Genomic DNA, 17,362 nt, shown 5'->3' on the forward strand with positions numbered 1-17,362 from the left:
TTAGATCAAGGACGTATAGAGTATTCCACCAGTCTGTGGAATACCCCCAATTTCACCATCAAAAGGAAATCTGGGAAGTGGTGTTTGCTACACGAGCTTTGGGAAGTTAACAAGCACATTCAACCTATTGGCCCTTTACAATGCGGCTTACCTAATCCCAACACTATGAGTTAATGATAATAGATCTCAAGGACTGTTTCTTCACTATTCTTTTAGTACCACAAGACGGGAAAATTTGCCTTTACAGTCCCTGTGTACAACAATTCCCAACCTACTCAAAGATATCAGTGCAAAGTCTTGCCTCAGGGAATGTTGAATTCCCTGACTTTGTGTCAACATTTTGTGGATCTAGCCCTACAGCAAATTTGCTTGGAATATCCTGAATTCCTTGTATATCATTACATGGACAACATTGTGTTGACTGGGCAAGCCATCCCCACTACTGTCTATGATTCTCTAGCTAACTGCTTAGAGAAAAAAGGCCTTCACATAGCTCCAGAAAAAATACAAACCACACCTCAGTTTCTTTATCTACGGCACAAACTTGCAAGCTACATCTTCTCTGTTCTTACCAGAACTAAAAACTCCATCTCAATTTACATTAGTGCAGTTACAACAGTTCCTTGGGCACAAGTTGGGCTCATCCATATTTGTGCCTTCCTACTCATGAATTGCGGCCTTTGTTTAACGCACTCTAGAAACATCAGTCTCCTGCTGACTCCATACCCATCACCAAGGCTATGAAACATGCCATACATCAAATTAATGCAGCCTTGTGATGTACCATGGTTGACTGCATTCCTTCTCTTGGTCCCTTTCAGCTGGTTATCTTGAACACTCCCCAATTGCCTACTGGGTTGTTGTGTAGCCCAGAGTCTGACAAGGCCATTTCTGTAGCAAAATGGCTTTATTTATCTAACACTCTTCCCTGAAATGTTTACTCCACTCTAAATGTGATTACAGACCTTGTAATCAAAGGACACCATCATGCCAAACAACTCACAGGTTGGGATCTTCTGTATTGTTACTTACCTATTTCCAAAGCTGACCATGATCATTTAATGTCTTCATCACTAACTTACCAAATTGCTTTTGCAGACTATATTGGTGACATACGTTTTAATCCATGTAAAGACACTCGCTTAACGTTCATTCAGCAAGTACCCCTTCACTTTTCCTCTCCTTTCACTGCTACTCCTCTCCCTGATGCACTAATGATGGTGCGCCTACCAGAGGCATGATTACCTTTCAACAACCTCCCAGAACCTGGAAAGCCTGTTTTACTTCTATTCAGAGCTATGCACAGCATGCAGAACTTGCTGCTGTCATCTTTGCCTTTCAAATGTTTCAAGATCAACCAACCTTTAAAACTCATTGTAGACATTCAATATGTATTTAACCTTCTCGCCTGTCACATGCCTATCTTTCTCCTGCTCTTGACTTTTCCTTATTTTCCCTGTTTTTGACTTTAAAAAACCTCCTTGCTACCAGATCACAACTTTTTTTTGCCGCTCACATCCAATCTCATACTGGATTTCAAGATGCTATCTCGGAGAGAAATCATCATGCAGACTCTGCTCTTCGTTCCTTGTATCCCGTTTTCCAATCCTATTGACAGCCATTCCTTTTTTCATCAGAGTGCTAAACAACTCCACAAGCACCTTTCTATTCCGCTTTCTCAAGATTGAGACATCGTCTCCTTCTGCTCTTCCTGTCCCATGTTTTCCATTTCCTTTCCTTTTGATGCTGTTAACTAATCCACGAGGAACAGATGTCAATCAGCTTTGGCAAATGGATGTCACTCATGTTCCTACCTTTGCTCTTTCTTATGTTCATCTAACTATTGATACAGTGGTGCCCCGCATAGCGACGATAATCCGTTCTGGAAAAATCGTTGCTATGCGGAATCGTCGCTATACGGAACATAAAAACCTATAGGAATGCATTAAAACACGTTTAATGCTTTCCTATGGGCAAAAAACTCACCGTTAATGCGAAAATCCTCCATATGGCCACCATTTTCGCTGCCCGGTAAGCGAGGAATGGGCGCGAAAACACAGCGGGCGGCCACTTTTTTACCCAGTGGCCATTTTGGAACCACCGATCAGCTGTTTAAAAAACATCGCTATGCGAAAATCGGTAAGCGAAACAGCTTACCTATCATCACAAAGCAATTTTTTGCCATCTAAATCATTGCAATGTGATCGCAAAAACAATCACAAAACATCGCTATGCGGATTCGTTGTTAAATGGGGCGCCCGTTATGCGAGGCACCACTGTATTTATACAGGATACATCTAGGCTACCCCTCTTCATGGCGAGACCTCTTGTCATATAACATTATTTACTTATGTTTTCAATTATGAGCCAGCCTCAAGCCTTAAAAACAGACAATGCCCCTACCTATACCTCTCATGCCTTTACCATTTTCTGCAATGAATGGGACATTCAACTTTCCCATGGTGTTCCTTATAACTGCACAGGACAGGCTATTGTAGAACGAGCACACCACTCTTTTAAATTTCTCCTTTCAAAACAAACAAAAAACAGAGGGATTAAGCCCCAAGATGTTCCAGATGTAGTATCAATAGCATTATTCACATTAAATCATTTAACTGTATCTGCAGTCAGCATACTGTCACCAGTAGAGAAACATTTTTGGAAAGAAATCCCCATGGAACAGCCGCTGGTGACTTATAAGCAACCTCCTGACCCTCAGTGGGAGGATCTAGCCCCTTTACTAATATGGGGCCGTGGCTATGCTGCTGTGCTTACTCCCACAAGTCCTTTGTGGATCCCGGCTCGGTGTTTGAGGCCATATCGTGGGAAGAATGAGTTGGCATTGCAACCTGCAGAAACCAGTTCCAGAATTCAACTCAGTGATGGCCTTGGAGCAGGACCAGATGACTGCATGTTGCCGGAAGCACCCAGCCCAACCTGAAGGCACTCACCCCAAAGTTACTTGAGGGATGGGAAAGATGCTGAGTGCTGATGCAAAAAGAACTCTAAATCAGCAGCAGATCTCAGAAACTCCTAAAACATTTCTAGCAGCCATTATCTCGCAGCTGAATGCCAACTCCATGATGCTGTTGTGTTGTGTTCTCATTCTTGAAATTATGCTCATACTCCTTATATGTTCCTGTTGCTTTATTCAATGTATACCAACCTTCTTTTCCATGATAACTACCTATCTCAAAGCTTCGCTTTCAGGCCTTCGCTGAAAAGACTTGTATGTAGTTGGAAATATATGAAAGAATATGTTCCTCTGCTAAACAAACAAAAAAGGGGGAAATGTGGGAAACCTCTGCTTAAAGATTGTAGCTGCATTCTGTTCCAGTGACGTGCATACACTCCTGGCAGGAAGCGGCAGCTGCCACCAGGTGGGGTAACCCCTTATTCTGCCCTTTCACTTAGAGGTAGAGCATAAAACCAGAGGGTTATTTTAGCCAGTCCTAGTTACGATTAAGTAACTAGTATCCTATCTGTTTCTCTCATAACATACTATATAATCATGCTAAGTCAATAAAAGCTCTTGGGGCATTGTCAGTAGGCTCCGCTGGCTCCGACATCAGCTGTCGAGTCGTTTGTTCTCTCTCTCTCTAGAGCAATTAGCCTTCCTTTGTTCCATGATCACCCAGAATCCAGGATGCATTACTATGTGTGTAAACTATACCTAGCTTTGGAAAACCACTGTAATGCTGGGATGTAAATTCCCATTAGCTATCCGTTCTGCAGCCCCTTCTCCCAAATTCCCAAAAAGCTCCTTTCAAAAGTTGATGCAATCTGTAGAACAAAATTAGGATACATGGGGCTCTCCAACTTTTGGACTGCAACTCCCAGCACTCCTCAACTGGACCTGTAGTGGCTAGGGAAGTCCCAATCCAACAATATCTGGAGGGTCACACATTCTCCCCGCCTTTCTGCTCTGGGGGAGCAATTGCCACAAGAGTAGTGCAGCAATTCTCTTTTTCAAAACAACAACAATCAAAAAGGCAATTATCTTACTAAAGGCACATTTTGCAAAGACCTGCAGCTACTTTATTAATACGTGTTCAAACCACCACAAGTGTCAGGAAATGCACACAATTATTGTAGATACATCTGCCACAAATGGAACTATTCAGAATTAATTGCATGGAGGAGGTCACTGATTTCTAACAGCAGTGGGTTTTGTTTTATTTCTGCAAAGAGCTTTGCAACTTCTGCTCATTTCTCCTGTGCTTCTATTTCCATGTCTCACCCCTCCAGATTTTATGCATACGTTCTATAATGTTCTGTCGTCACTGTAAGACATTCACAATAACAAGACAGTACAGAGGTATAGCCATTCAGTCTATTTGCATAATTAAAATGCCACACTAGGTCAGCGTGAGGTACCATAAATACAGTACTGTAACTTCTGCTGATAGCCATTTTCAAGGACACGAGTCTTTGAGGATTTCAGGAGAGAATTAAACTTTTTAAATCTTTTAAGGGCCTCTCACACTTGCATACCTCTTCCAGAACAGTGATGCCAGCTCTGACATTTTACGGGAACCTCCATCTCATGGCACAACAGGAAGGAAATGGAGTTCCCTCCTGAGACAGGTCTCTGGCAGTATGCCTGGCAGCCAGGTGCCTCTGCTAAACAGACTGGCTGAGTAGGCTGCTTCTTAATCATAAAATCGCTCCCCTTTCATTGTGCTGCACTTTTAAGCACTGTTGTCCCTTTCTGCTCTTCCACATTCCTACGATGGAACTGACACATCTGAAACATCAGAAGAACACCTGTCTCATCTAGGCATAATTAAAATGATGTTGACAATGCTTATTGGATTTGACTGCAGGCTTTGTGTAATTTTCCTCCTCTCAGTGGAGGTTCAAGGCACTAATCAAACTGAACTCATTATTGTCCATATTAGCCTTGCTTTCTTATATTTCACCTATCCACATTATTTCATCTTAACTGCATTTTATTCTAGAACAATGAGAATACTTTTTGACCATGGGCTTGGTAAACTTTCAAAGTTTTCAATAAGCTGAGAATGTGACATCAACCAATACAGGTTGTGTGGATGGATTCAGTACAATAGGCCAGTGTAAGTGCAAAAGGCAGGGCTTGTAGCTGTGGATTAGTTCTAGACACTTAAAACGCACAGAGACACCCTTGACGTGCAAAGCACTTACAGGAACAGTACATGCTGCTAATTGTTATAGGGTGTACCGTACTATTGCAGGAGTCCTTCCACAGTATTTAAAGACCCTGACTTCCTGTGACATTGATTCAGAATTTGATATCTTTTGCTTCTCAGCAAGGATTGTTCTAATGCGATAAATAAGGTGAAAGTCCACTGCTTTAGAACAAGACATGAATCAGCTTTTAATCCCTTCTGGCTAATCACACTCACTGCTGTCTCTCCTCACCTTAGTGCCTCGGCATTATGACTAAATAAAGTCTCTGGACAGTAGGTTTTGAAGTGGCATTAGTCATTGCAGCCGGAAGAGAACAATATCCGACTACTGTTCTATAGAAAGGGAAGAATAGTAAAAGCTCTAAACAAAGAGTCTTGTGACACTTTAAAAAGTAACTGGTTTTATTTGATGTAAGCTTCATGGAGTGTATCTGGTTTTCTTAGCTCTCTGCAGACCAGTGGTCAGGGAACAGGGGTAAATTACCCCAAATGGGGTAAAAATGGAAATCCTAGGGGTAATGAGGATGGTTGCGGCAGGCATTTTATTTCTGATGATGCTGTGTGTAGGCGGGAGTTCCATCGCAGGGAGAGCGAGCCCTGGCAAGGAACTGCACGGGGCACCCACCTACCCTCATCGCCTCCAAAATGGAGGGGGGGTGTACCAGGCCAGCTGGACTCTTTGCCCAGCGGAGCCCTGGCCAGGGATCTCCTTCCTGCCCCCGCCCACCCACCTGGTGCGCTGATGAGGAGGCCCCCTTCCCACCCCGCCTCACCTGAGCTCATGGCCAGTGGACCTGCCGGACCTGCGGCACCCGCCTCCCCTCGCCAAGGATGAGCTTTCCCAGCAGTGTGGCAGCTCCAGACTGGCTACCCAGGCGGTGGCCACAGTTCCTGGGCAAGTGCAGAGGCGGGGGGGGTCTGCCACGGGCGGCGAGAGCCAAGAGGGGGTAATGTCGATGTATATAAATTTGGGGGGGGGGTAAAAGGTAAAAAAGTTCCCTGACCCCTGCTGCAGACGAACCTCAGTAGGTACAGTATCTATCCAGATACAATGGGAGGCATGAGGAGGACATGCAAAAGCTACAAAGACTTTTTCATACACTTGTTAGTAACACAACACTATACAGTGGTGCCCCGCACAGCGACGTTAATCCGTTCCAGGATTAACGTCGCTATCCAGAAACATCGCTATACGGAAAGTAAAACCCCATAGGAACGCATTAAATTCTGTTTAATGCATTCCTATGGGGGGAAACTCACTGGTAAGCGAAGATTCCCCATCCGGCCTCCATTTTCGCTGCCTCGGTAAGCGAGGGCAGGGCGCGAAAATGCTGCGGGCAGCCATTTTCTGCACCCGGCGGCCATTTTGGAACCTCCGATCAGCTGTTTCCCTAACATCACAATGCGAAGATCGGTAAGCGAAACGCTTACCAATCATCGCAATGCGATGTTTTGCCACCTAAAACATCGCAATGCAATCGCATTAGCGATCACAAAAAACGCGTCGCTATGCAGATTCGTCATTAAACGGTGCACTCGTTAAGCGAGGCACCACTGTATATGTGTTATCTGCTTAGGATTACCACTGTAACAGCTGTCAAACCTACAGCTGTCAAACCTATTCAATGCATTCCAATGGGGGGGAAATTCACCAAAAATTAATGAAGAGTCAGAACAAAGCCAAATTAATTCTGCAAAGGTTTTACAAGGTGCACTAACGATTCCAACAGGAATCTTAAAACCTTAAAACAGGTTTCAAACATTTTAAGACACTTTAAAAATAGCGAAAACGGACCTGTCAAAACCATTGAAATGCATTGAAACCTATTCAATGCATTTCAATGGGGGGGGGAATTCACCAAAAATTAACAAAGAGTCAGAACAAAACCAAATTAAGTTTGCAAAGGTTTTACAAGGTGCACTAACGATTCCAAGCATTTAAAACAGTTTTTAAACATTTTAAGACACTTTTAAAATAGCAAAATTGGACATCTTTAAGCGAAACAGGGGACCCAAAATGCAATCGCTATGCGAAGCATGGTCCCGAAATCGCTAAGCGAAAATCACCTATAGAGAACATCGTTAAATGATGCGGAAAATTCCTCAAAAACCCCCATCACTAAGCAAATTCTTCGTTAAAGGAAGTAATCACTAAGCGAGGCACCACTGTATTATTATTTTGAGCTGCTAATTCCAATTTCTTCATCTCTATTTGGAACTGCATTTCACTTTCTCTTTGCTAGAATTCCCTTTTCCTTACAAGTTCTCTGATTTTTTCTTTTTCCAGTTCCAATTGGTTTTTCATGGCTAGCTCCTTCAGTTTAAATTCTTCTTCTAGCTTCCATTTTTCAATATCTTGGGAGCCTTGAATATTTTCTTCCTCTGAGGCAATTAGTAGTGAGCCCTCAGCTTCTTCCGCACTTTGAATTTGAGGGTTCCCATTTCCCTCAGCACCTTGGAGCTCAACCTCTGCCTCCATAACTGACTTTTTACTTCATTTGTGCATCATAAACAATACAATTCCTTATTACTAGCTCCCTCACAAAAGCTAAATGGACCTTTCTTTCGGTGGCTTTCCTTATAACTAGGTTGGGCTTTTCCAAGCAGCTCACCTCAGCTGCTCCCAAGCTCAAAACCCTTGCCACAATATTTTCCCTGTCTGGGCGATTCTTGTCTCCAGACACAATAACAACTTTCTGCTTAGCTTTTCTTTACTGCTACTGCTCTTTTTCCTCAGAGCTCTGGGTTTTGAGCTAGCCATTTGGTCTTGTAAATCCTGAGGTAAATTGTTTCTCTTGAGTATTTTCCCTCTTAGGATTCTCCAGATCTAGGTCCAGAAGACCCCAAACTAAGTCTTCCACAAGACTCTAACAGGTAACCGCTTCTTACCACAGATCGTAACACCTCCTAGCTAGGAATACCTTCAAACTCAAGCCAATTTAACTTTTCACTGGATCATTTCGTATCCCACCGCTGTGCCACCAATTTGTTACATTCCCACCTATCCCTTGATTGTTTCACCAAACACAGGGCACAAGCTACATGTCTTTCAGCTGCCACCAGTTGATTAAATCAACAGTATGTATTATTAATAATAGAGGTCCAGGCAATGTGTCATTTTAAACAGAACCAAATAGAAGTTGTTTATTAATACAGATGATAAAGGTACAATCAATGTCTTTAACTTTTAACCAAACATTCCACTTCATCCACCCTCAAGCACCAACTCCCCCTCTCTCTGTCTCTCGCCCTCCTCCAAACTCCCAATTCCAAAACCTCCCTTCTCAACTCTCCTTACTCCCCCTCCTGCAGAGACTCTTATATCTGGTGACTCCACCTCTCCAGCACTTTCATTAGTACATGCAAATAGCTTATTGCTATTCATGACCTGGGTGGATGTCACAAAAGCCTTCACTAAAAACAAAATTAAAACAAAAATCTTGCAGAGGAATCCTCCCCTGCATGCTAGGCCACTTTTATGCCTTTCTGGCTGTCAGTTGCACGTGTAAGGCTCTCCTCCAACACCACATTTCAAATGAGTTTACTTTTGTTCCTGTCTTTCTTCACTGTCTTTTTTCACATACTCTGGATGATTTTGACCATTCACACTTGTTGAAAAACAGCCCTGACAATTGCTTTGTGTTTGAGTGAGAAATGGTTAACTCATTTTACAGCCGCCTAGAGTGGTCTGGTGGTCCAGATAGGTGGGGTATGTATGTATGTATGTATGTATGTATGTATGTATGTATGTATGTATGTATGTATGTATGTATGTATGTATAAATAAATAAATAAATAAATAAATAAATAAATAAATAAATAAATAAATAAATAAATAAATAAATAAATAAATAAATAAATAAATAAAAAGGATTCAGCTTCTGAGATTTTCCCTTGCTTGGTGTCACTTTGTGAATGATAGTGAGCACAAAAGGGTATCCTGTCGACCATCTTGACAGCTGCCATTGGTGCTGGCAACATTCAGGCGGCCTTTAGCTATATAAAGCTTGGCATCTTTTTTCCTGCTGGCAAAGCAGGGATGATATTGTGCAGCAATATTAGGTCATTTCCTGGTGTTCTGAATTATGGATACAGAAGCACGATATCCCAGATTCACAAACCAGAGGGTTGTGGGGTTTTTAAAGAATTAAATGCTCTAATAATATATGTCTCACCTTCCCCCCCTACACCTCCACATTTGCTTTTATCAGGGCAGTACCTGGCTCTCAGCTAAGCTTCTAGAAGCCTAGGGAAAATAAACCAAAAGAACTCTGACTTTCTGGAAGGCCACAGAATCATACAATTGTAGAGCTGGAAGGAACTGCAAAAGTAATTAAATCCAGCATTTTTCTCAGCCACGGCTCCTCTAATCCCAGTCAGCATTCATTGCCGTGGGTTAACTCCTTTCTAAGCACTGTTTACACAGAAACAGTGTGGGCACCTCTACAAACAAATTTCTGCAAACAGATTTCAGCTGTATCCAAAAGGAGAATGTGTTCTCAAAGCTGTAGCATTTACCCTTTGCTTTTTTGTCACCTGTGAAACTCTAGATGGCTTCAGTCATTGACTACTGAAAGGCTTGTTTCTCACAAACAGTAGGTCAAAGTTTTGACTGCCTGTTTTGCTTCCTGTTTCTGGTTCTATTAGGAACAGATAACTCTTTTTTAATGAAAGCTTGCCATCTGGGTCAGATAGTGGTCCAAAACAGGTGCCCAGTCAGCACCTCTAAAATGCAGGGGAGATCTAGCTAAATGAGTAATATGCCAACCCTGTATCTGCTTATCTCTACATTAGAATGTCTGTGCTATCTGCATTGTTAGGGACCAGTGTTAGCGACCAATGTTAAAACAATGATCAAAGCCTCATGTCCATTCCCCATTTTCCTCTCTGGATCTGCCAGTGCCCAGATAATAGACACGAGCAGGAGTTTTTCCTCTTCAGACTCAGTACTGAAACTGGGTAGAATATGACATGGGAGCTAGGCACTCTCCTCTAAATGTGTTTATACTATGACACATCTTTACAGCTGAAGGTGATCTGGGTATAAATTATTCCAGATCAGGCTCAGCATGCATTCACCCTGCCCCATTCGTAAACATTTACCAGAGTACAAGACTTTCTTATGCCTTGTATCTTCTTCTTGCAGTCATCATCCCGTATTTTTCTACTACATCTTCAGTCCTTCACGTCCCGGCCCAAAATAATCAGGAGAAAAGCTGGAATAGCCATACAACATTATTTGTCTAGTAGCGCAAGTAGCCTTCCATTTAGAACCACATGTTTACACATTGTGCCTACTATATATCTTACATCTGTTGCTTTAAAGCAAAAATATTTACTTGGACAGCAACCTAAGGGCTGCGGCTGCAGTCTGATGAAAGGACCAGCGTCTCTCTGCTCCAGATAAGCTCTATTGAAACCTACCATGAACATGCCTATTTCTGGGTTGTTTTTAGCTTTTTCTCTAGTTCTTCAAGTATACATAATCTTCAACTTTCTTCCCCAACACTTTCTCCAGGCAACAGTGATTTCTAAAAAAAAATTGTCTGCGACTGTTCCAGCATTGGATTACTTGGATCTCAGGGTTTCTCAGACTTGGCCCATTTTTAAAAGCTGCAACACTGGAAGTGAACATCAGAACAGTTTTGCCACTGTATCCCTGCGGACGCTCTGTTCCTATCCAAAGTTCACCAGCACAACCAGATCTGCTTTCATTCCCCTCACCCCAACTGAGCACACCACACTTCCAGTACATTCCACTTGCTGTTCAAGGAAGGGACATTGCAACATCAGCCGTTGCTCCAGTTAAAGCTGGTAAGTGCTGAAGTTCAAGCAAATATCATGAATGACAAACTTTTAAAACGATTCACTGCAGAAGTGTCGCCTTTCATGGGGTTTCTGATCTCTTCATATTTGCTTTTTCCTCTGTCAATGGATTCACACTCCTTTCCTTTCACTGATCTGATCTTTTCAGCCCCCTCACAAATATTGCAGGTGTGGAGGCTTTTAGACTACAACAGTGAATGGGCATATTGGCTGGCATATTCTGAGCATTGTACTTCAAAACATTCATTTTTCCCATCCCTTATCTACCAGAAATGTATCCTGTAGAAGCCTAATAGAAATGAATGATGGTTGTGTAAATGAAACACATGAATGATGGCACGTCCAATAATGTCCTGAAGGTTGGGGAGGCCACTTATTTTGGCAGTGATGTATGGAAAACATAAGTTTCACCTTGGAATGTGTCCACGAGGTTACAGCAATGTGCTTCTATCACACCGGGCAGCATATTGGGCCAGATATTCTACTTAGAACTCTGGAAGTTCTGCACTAGATCTCCAAAAGTTTCTGATTTTAGTGAGAAGAGGATTTTGGAAACATCACAAGCAACAAAGCAACCTGCTGCTGAAATACACCGAATAGCGTACTCTTGGCCTTAGTATTCCTCCTCTCTGATGTAGGAGTATTCATTACTTACTTTCGACCAGGTCCTTGTTGCATTCCAGTGCTAGTTTTAGCATGATGTCTCAAAATACTGCACAGCTTCTATCTGGACCTTTATTTATGCCCATATATAGTTAATGGAGCACAGTTGGTAATTGGCTGTGCTGCCAGTCACCATTTTGTATTCTGCTGAAGCAGGCAGACTAGACCTCAAGCAGGCTACCAAAAACTAAACAAAAAGATAGATCCTGCAGGATGAAACTAAGCTACTGTTGCCTCAATGCCATTTGTTCTTTGTGAGGTTTCTGTGACTTTTTAAGGGCTTTCTATTTGTATATCTCCTCAGGTCTTGTTTGCTTTATGCTTTGCAAGCCAGAAATCTTGTGTCTCTGCCTGATAAGATACATCTGTCTATTAAAAGGAAGAAAGGAAGAAAAAGCATCGCTTCTATGGATAAACCACATCAGGATTTCTTTGTTTTCATCTCTGTCCATCCACACTAATGGGTCTGTGCCTGCACAGGGTGCCTCTCCGAACCTCCTAGATGTTGTCAGTGTTTCAGTTGAAGTCCCGCTCCTGCAATTTATGGTACATGTGTTTGCACACAACCATTCAGTTCAATTTCATTCAACACAGCACTTACACTCTAGCAAGATTTGTCCCGCGAAAGAGAGGCCATTAAGGCCATTGTTCAAAACAACCATTTGCTTCCAAACTCTTCCATCCTATTTAAAAATATATATACATATTTATTTCATATCAGGCAAAAATCATTTTAAAAAAAATTAAAAATTTAAAAAGACAGCAATTTTGTGGCATCTTAAAGACTGTTATATTTTAATGTGAGCTTTTGTGGACAAGTCCATTTCTTCAAACGTATATGTTAAAGTATAGTATTTATTTATTTATGTATGTATGTATTTATTTATTTAACTTATATGCCACCCACTCTACCCAAAGGTCTCTGGGCGGCTTACAACAATTAAAATTCAACTAAAATACAATAAAAGATAAAATGATGAAAATACAATTAAAATTGCCATCAGGACCCACAGTTGATGTTATTTCAATTAAAAGCCTTCTGGAACAGGATGTTTTTGACCTGTGCCGAAATGTCATCAGTGTCGGCGCCAGACAAATTTCAGTCGGGAGGGCATTCCATAGTCTGGGGGCAGCTGCCATAAAGGCCCTTTGTCTACAAGCCATCCCTCTTACCTCTTTGAGGGATGGCTCTTTCAAAAGGGCCCCTTGGCTGGATCTTAACTGCCGGGTAGGCTCATATGGAAGGAGGCGGTCCTCCAGGTATCTTTAAAGTATATTTATTTCATATATCTGAAAAATTGTACCTGTTGTAAACAATTATCCTGATATGCTTTCACAGATTAAAACAACAATATTTACCTCAAACCATCTTTATTAGTTGTGTGTTAATTCCATGATGTAGCATTCCACTGAAGGTTCTGACTCTTATGATCACTTGTTATAGCTAACAATTTGATCAAGGTCACCTTTTGGGCCTTGTGTGGTTCCCAAATTCATTCTGCAATATTGTTAATACCAAGACTGACTACTACAGAGGTCCAAAGTGTCAAACACGGCAGTTGATTATTTGCAGGGGACCAAGCCAAGCATTTGTCTTTAGTGAGGTGTAGGAGCCCATAAACCAAGCAACCCCATCAATTCTGGATAGCTCAGCGGTTTAGATCTCTGGCTGCAGAGCCAGAGGTTGGGAGTTCAATTCCCCAACTTGGCAGGGGCTGGACTCGACAATCCACAAGGTCCCTTCCAGCTCTGCAGTTCTATACAGTCAACAAAAACCTGGAGCTGATTATGACTCTGATCACCAGCTTCTCATAGCAAAATTCAAGCTAGTCAGGTATAATCTGAACCAAATCCCTTATGAATACACAGTGGAAGTAAAGAACAGATTAAAGGAACTCAATTTGGTGGACTGCGTGCCTGAAGAACTTTGGATAGAGGCTCATAACATTATACAGGAGGCAGCAACAAAAACCATCCCAAAGAAAAGGAAATGCAAGAAAGCAAAGTGGCTGTCCAACGAGGCCTTACAAATAGCAGAGAAGGGAAGGGAAACAAAATGCAAGGGTGATAGGGAAAGTTACAGAAAATTGAATGCAGACTTCCAAATAATAGCAAGGAGAGACAAAAGGGCCTTCTTAAATGAACAGTGCAAAAAATAGAGGAAAAGAATAGAAAGGGGAAAACCAGAGATCTGTTCAAGAAAATTGGAGATATTAAAGGAACATTTTGTGCAAAGATGGACATGATAAAGGACAAAAATGGTAGGGACCTAACAGAAGCAGAAGACATCAAGAATAGGTGGCAAGAATACACAGAGGAATTATACCAGAAAGATTTGTATACCCTGGACAACCCAGATAATGTGGTTTCTGACCTTGAGCCAGACATCCTGGAGAGTGAAGTCAAGTAGGCCTTAGAAAGCTTAGCTAACAAGGCCAGTGGAGGTGATGGCATTCCAGTTGAACTATTTAAAATCTTGAAATATGACGCTGTTAAGATGATATATTTAATATACGAGCCAGTTTGGAAAACTCAACAGTGGCCAGAGGATTGGAAAAGATCAGTCTACATCCCAATCCCAAAGAAGGGCAGTGCCAAAGAATGATCCAACTACCGTACAATTGCACTCATTTCCCACGCTAGCAAGGTTATGCTCAAAATCCTGCAAGGTAGGCTTCAGCAGTATATGGACTGAGAACTCCAAGAAGTACAAGCTGGATTTCAAAGGGGCAGAGGAACTAGAGACCAAATTGCTAACATGTGCTGGATTATGGACAAAGCCAGAGAGTTCCAGAAAAACATGACTATACAAAAGCTTTTGACTGTGTGGACCACAGCGAACTATGGCAAGTCCTTAAAGAAATGGGAGTGCCTGATCACCTTATCTGTCTCCTGAGAAACCTATACGTGGGACAGGAAGCAACAGTTAGAACTGGATATGGAACAACTGATTGGTTCGAAATTGGGAAAAGAGTACGATAAGGCTGTATATTGTCCCCCGGCTTATTTAACTTATATGCAGAATACATCATGTGAAAGGCCGGACTGGAGGAATCCCAAACCAGAATTAAGATTGCCGGAAGAAATATCAACAACCTCCGATATGCAGATGATACCACTCTGATGGCAGAAATTGAGGAGGAATTAAGTAACCTTGTAATGAGGGTGAAAGAGGAGAGTGCAAAAATGGTCTGAAGCTCAACATCAAAAAAACTAAGATCATGGCCACTGATCCCATCACCTTCTGGCAAATAGAAGGGGAAGAGATGGAGGCAATGACAGGTTTTCCTTTCTTGGGCTCCATGATCATTGCAGATGGTGACAGCAGCCACGAAATTAAAAGACCCCTGCTTCTTGGGAGGAAAGCGATGACAAACCTTGACAGCATCTTAAAAAGCAGAGACATCACCTTGCCAACAAAAGCCCACTTAGTCAAAGCTATGGTTTTTCCAGTAGTGATATATGGAAGTGAGAGCTGGATCGTAAAGAAAGCTGACCACTGAAGAATTGATGCTTTTGAATTGTGGTGCTGGAGGAGACTCTTGAGAGTCCCCTGGACTGCAAGGAGAAGAAACCTATGCATTCTTAAGGAAATCAACCCTGAGTGCTCACTGGAAGGACAGATCCTGAAGCTGAGGCTCCAGTACTTTGGCCATCTCATGAGAAGAGAAGACTCCCTGGAAAAGGTCCTGAAGTTGGGAAAGTGTGAAGGCAAGAGGAGAAGGGGACAACAGAGGATGAGATGGCTGGACAGTGTCTGCGAAGCAACCAACATGAATTTGACCCAACTCTGGGAGGCAATGGAAGTCAGGAGGGCGTGGCATGCTCTGGTCCATGGGGTCACAAAGAGTCGGACATGACTAAATGATTAAACAACAACAACAGAAGCCCACAAACAGATGCTTTCTTTACCTCCACCTCAATCTAGAGTCTGAAACACCCTTTTCTCTTTGTAGCTGTCTGACTATATAAGTCATACCCATCACATCTGCCCCAATTGTTGGACTTCTCAGCTTGAACCCCAGGTTTCACACCATCTTTGCTTATGAAGAGTTCTGTAGAACATGAGGTCTGCCTTTAGTTTTAAGTTTTTGGTCACCCAGCAAAGGTTTTGCTTCATCCAAAAGTTTGCTTTTTTGTTCTTTTTCCAAAGCCTGGACAACTTCTGTCCCAAAACAGCAGACTCCATTATGGTAGGGGAAGGAGAAAGCATCTTCATTTACATGGTTAGGACACATATCATGTCCAAACTCTCATCCCACGTTCCCCCCAAAAAATGTTTGCCAGTGTTTATATTAAGACCAAGTGTTGACTCTCCCTGCTGTGATCCAAAGGCTCTCTGCTACAAAAAACTTATTTTCATGGAAAGTTTCTCTGAAAACCAATGTTTCATCCCATTACGCACTGCTTTCCTGAGCTGACTGCCAGGACTTTTCACAAAGGTGCAACAGTGTAAAATAGGTCAACAGCTCTTGGATAGGTACGTGGTGGTTTGTTAAGCAGAGGTCATGAGCCAAACTTTGAATACAGCTTCCTGAACTCCAACTATTTGCACTTCAAGCTACAGTGACTGCCCATAATAGGTTTACTTGGGAGTTTCTGCCTCTCAAAATAAGTATTCTGGGATTTTCTGTGTGGTTAGGGCAAAGGAAGCAAAGGAAGGTAAGCTCAAAGAGTCAAGTTATACACATTTCTCTCTTCCTCTATGATGGGAAGTGATCTCAATTGTTACAATAGTAGTAGAAGAAATTTCAGCAATTAATAAGGTGCCTAATATTTTCCAAATCTTGTAGTCCTAGTGTTGTGCCAAAAAGGAATGAAACAGCTCCAAAGGGGGACAGGATGGATTGCTCTAAGTCAAAATATGTGTGGACACCATGATTTGATTTGAATCGAACAGCACCAAAAACAATCCAAATACCCAGCTATATGTGCATCTGGATGTGCCCTTACTTCTGTTCAAGAGTTTTTAACTCTAGTAGTATGGGAACTACTAGGATCAGCCCTTTACTTCAGCCCCTTGCTTGGCTTCTTATATGACTGTTGTGTGCTTATGTAGCTTATGTACAATCCTTTTAGAGACAGAGAACTTGGGAGGGGCACTATTTAATTATATGAGCCCCTGTCAACAATCTGGAGGTAGGTTGACCACCTGAAGGAAGTGGTTTCTTCGTACGAGGTCCAGGACATCCTAAGTATGCAGGGGAAAAATAGTACATTAAAGAACAGAAAACCACACAAAACGGTCTGGTGTATACTGAGCAAACTTGGTGGTCTCCAAGAGGCATGATTGATTGAGAGCAGTTAAAGTTCAGCTTTAAGGCAAGGGGAGTGGTAGAAAAGCTTCCTCAAATCACTAACAGCTTTACAGAATAATGGAAGTGTGTACGACAGAAAACAGGGGAAAGCAGTGGATTAGCAAAAGGCATTCTAGAGCTCCATGAAAGGAAACTGGATGAAGCATGGCAATTCTAAATTATTGTGGGAGTATTAAAAGAACACTCTTCTCTGCTGTCTGAAGAAGACAGGTGGGTAATCTGAAACCATTGGGTCAAGCACAGCCCAGCTCCGCTGCCATTCTGGTGAGCCCAGTATCTAATGCATCTGATGAAGTGAGTTGCAGGCTATGAAACTTTAGGCCAGATAAAACTTGCTCACCTTGTAAGGTGCCACAAAGTCTTCCTTGGTTTTGCTTGGCTTGA

Source organism: Pogona vitticeps, chromosome 2, assembly GCF_051106095.1.
Source record: "Pogona vitticeps strain Pit_001003342236 chromosome 2, PviZW2.1, whole genome shotgun sequence".
NCBI lineage: Eukaryota > Metazoa > Chordata > Lepidosauria > Squamata > Agamidae > Pogona > Pogona vitticeps.